The following is a 3,906-nucleotide window of genomic DNA, read 5'->3' on the forward strand; positions in this document are numbered from 1 at the left end:
TTTCCATTCTAAAATACATAAAGAAGTCTAAAATTTCATATTCCCTAAACTTTTGTTAAACTATTATGGGGAAGTTACCACACGGAATAATTTTGTCGCTGTGTTTTTGTTAAACGTATAGGCAAATCATATTTATAACCCCTTGCTTATAATATGGGTTGTTGGGAACACTAAGAAACATTTTTTCTTGAATTCAAAAGGAAGTGGAACTATTAAAAAACTTATAATCAATATAGAAGGTTACTTATTGAAACAACAAACAGAGAAAAAATTCCAATATTTTTGAAACAGCAAATGGAATTTTCTTTCAAAAACAAATCCTTCAAGTTACAAGCATTTTAAAAAATATAGCAATGCAGGTCAATAGACGCCAAAAAAAGTTACAAAATGTTTCAAGAATCGAAAATCGAAAAAGGAAACTTTGGAGAGGATTTGAAGAGGAATCGAAAAAATGAATTTGTCGGCAAGGAGAACTAGAAGAATTTGAAAGAAGTATATACTGGAAATAAAGTGAAAACTTCGATTGAGACGTTTGGGAATGGAAAATCATAACCTATACTTTTTCATTTTTTCAATTTGAACTGATTATATTCAAAAATTAGCTAGGAAATAATGGGTTGTGACTAATCATTCGAAATTTTTGAAAAAAATTCCATGTTTCACATCTATTTCATTTTCTTTTCAGAATTTTCCATATGTTCAATTAATAGGTTAAAAACGGTATATGCCCTTCTATTAAAGGTTCCATTTTCCCAGAATGACAGCCTAGTCTCCTGTTCCTATTATGACGTGTTCCTCCTTTTCTCACCACTTGATCACTCTATCCTCCCACTCGAGAGCATTCATCATATCTGTCTCCCGGGAAGAATCCTAAAAAAATAATGCATGAATGACCGGCCATGATAGATTACGCCTAGTGTTCCATTTCGTTCAGTTCTATTCATTTCTTCTCTACCACTCAATTCCTCCATCCCGTTCCAATTCGAAAAAGTGTAAAAAAGTGATTTGTTGACTTGTCACTTACTCACAACCTCTGGAGGTGTGTTCTCTCTCTCTCTCTCTCTCTCTCTCTCTCTCTCTCTCCCTCTCTTTCTCTCTCCCTCATTCAGGGGCTCCCGAACACTTAGTTAAACTCACAGATTGGAAACTAGTTTATGCTTTAAATTTAGGATAGTGTGGGAAATGTTAGAATTATAAAAGTTAAGTTTGTTAGGTCGAATTTCAAACGACTATCATATACGGTTCAATTTGAACATTTATCTATATTTTTATGAATTTTGAAAACTAATTAGCCGTTAAACAGATTTCGAAAAATTAGATAAATCAGATAATTATTTTTGTTCAATTCAAAGTTCTTTTCTGTTGCAAAACTGATTTTGCGCCTTTTATTTCCTCACATCTGGATTTCGAAACTGCGATTAATGTAGCTTATTCCAATTTTCATTAAAACTTTTCATTAAAATCATAATACTTTTTTTTAAATGTGTGGTTGACGAGTTTATTGTGCTTGCAAAATATTTTTTCGTTTTATTTAAAATTTCAATTTAAATAATTGTAAATGATTAATGTACCAACGAAGTAATGTTTTAACCTAGGTTTTTAAACTGCAGAAAAGTTTTCTTAATATTTTTTTTTCTGTTTTTTTCTGTCATTTCCTATCTATTTGGTCAGTCAATCCAGTGCAACCATGCCCGATCCAAAACTATACGAGAACATATCTACAGTTTTTTTTTCATAATTCTAATTTTCAATTCCAAATTTGCGATAATTTGTTATCTACCGTTTCTATTGAATATTCAAATCTAAATTATCAGCAATGGCAATAATTCTTCGATTTCAAAATGCAGATATGAGAATTATGAAACAGTGGATATGTAGTTTTTGGTAGTTCATCTTACTGATTTAATTAATTTTCAGTTAAAAATAACTCTGGATGCCCAAAAAGTACCGGAGATATTATTGGATGAAAAAATTTTTCAGATCTACTAAACAAAAATAGATCTTCAATTTTGTAATTGACACCTTTTTTGTACAAATTTAACCAAATGAGATAAGCCGTTTGGATTCAACTAATGCCGTTGAGAATCAGCCCTATTCCATTAACATATTTACTGTTTCACAATGCTGATATCTTCATTATGAAACTGAAAAAAATAATATTCAAAATTTATTCATTGCACTTGAAGATTCAACAGTACATCCAAAATGCCAAGTTTTTGTGGTCGATCAAATTTTTTGCAATTTCCCAGCTTCCAATTTACATTATCTGAAACCAAAGAAATTTCATTCAAACATGTTTCAAATTATTCCTTATTTTAACATTTTTCAAATTATTCCCTTCAAGTAAGCCTCTTTTGAGAAGTTAAGTTTGTGGATTTCCAAATTAGGTTACGGCGATATTTTTTCTCTGTTTCCAATGGTACATATCTAAATGGTTCATATCCGAATTACGTTGAAATCATACTACAATACACTTCGAGCTATGTTTATTCCTGTTTCACAACCTCCAAACCCAAAATTTCGAATTCACAAAATTACACATACTACATCTAACAAAAAAAGTTTAACTGCATACTTCCTTGTTGCTATATTTTTTCTGTATCTTAATTCTCATATTTAGATACTGTCATAGCACTGGGTTAATGCTTCGGACGTCACTATTATCCATTTCACAACCTCCAAACCCAAAACTCCCAAAATTACACTATCTCCACCTAACCCACAAAAAGTTTAAAATCACCTTCGATTCCCTCCCGTTGCGCAAATCAAATGGGTGTTTGCCATTCCCTCTGAGCTCTGAGCTTTTCAACTGCCCTCCCACTGTATCCATCTATCTCTTCTTCTTCCCTCTGCTCCCTCCCTCCTCCCGGGGGTGGAGGATCTATCCCTTCTTCCCTTCCCGTCGGGAAGAAATAGACAATGTGTTCAGTATGTGTGTGTGCAATTTGTGTAAAGCTCCCCTTCTGCCGTTGATCTCGACTATCTTGGTTGTCTGCCAACTCTCTCTGATTCGTGTACTCTCTCGGCTCTTTTTTCGGGATGGGGGATCTGTGTCTCAACCAGTCTTTTGGAATATAGCTTTGGCTTTATTCATTGCACTTTCTTTCCTCCTCAGTGTTGAGTAAGAATCTCGATGAGCAAGATTTTCTTTAAGTTTCTGGAAATTTCGAAATCTTCTGATGACCATTACACTAAGGAATGACAGTTGTTCTTTATCACCTTGGGCTCTTGCTATTTTGAAAAACACGAAAATTTTCCGGTTTCATTTTGTTGTGAAATCAAAGTTGGTTGGTATAGCTTCAATTTCTTATTTTCGGATATAACATCGCTTCATACTTGCAATGTAATCTCAATTATTTCGGTTCCTATAAGAGATATCGAAAATTTGTCAAATGATAAAATATTTATCATAATATCACCAACATATTATCAATTAACAAAGTTTTGATATCCCCTTTACGAACCAAGATAATTGAGCTCAAATTTGTGTATAGGGTGTCGGTCTATTAAGTTTTTTTCACTGCTTCAAGTTGTTTGTAATTCCATTAACAACTAAATTCCTTCAATTCGATTATAGTTGTGTTGTAGTCAAAAATCAGAAAAAACATTTTTTCAAAAATTTTTTCAAATAAGCCCCTCGAGGGGTTGAACTTTTGAAAAGTATAGATTGTCTTAGAACATTTACAGTAATTTTGAGAATTCAAAATACCGTAAAACCTCTAATAGAACGACACCCGGATCGTCCACTTTGAGCCTATATATCTCACTTCTTTTGAAAGATATCAAAAAGTGGTTAACTAGTAAAATGTTTATCAGGATATCAGCAACATTTTACTAGTTAGTCACTTTTTGATATCTATTACAGAAAGTGAGGTATATAGGCTCAAAGTGGACGATCCGGGTGTC

The sequence above is a fragment of the Caenorhabditis briggsae genome, assembly GCF_000004555.2.
Source record: "Caenorhabditis briggsae complete genome, chrIV, whole genome shotgun sequence".
Taxonomy (NCBI): Eukaryota; Metazoa; Nematoda; class Chromadorea; order Rhabditida; family Rhabditidae; genus Caenorhabditis; species Caenorhabditis briggsae.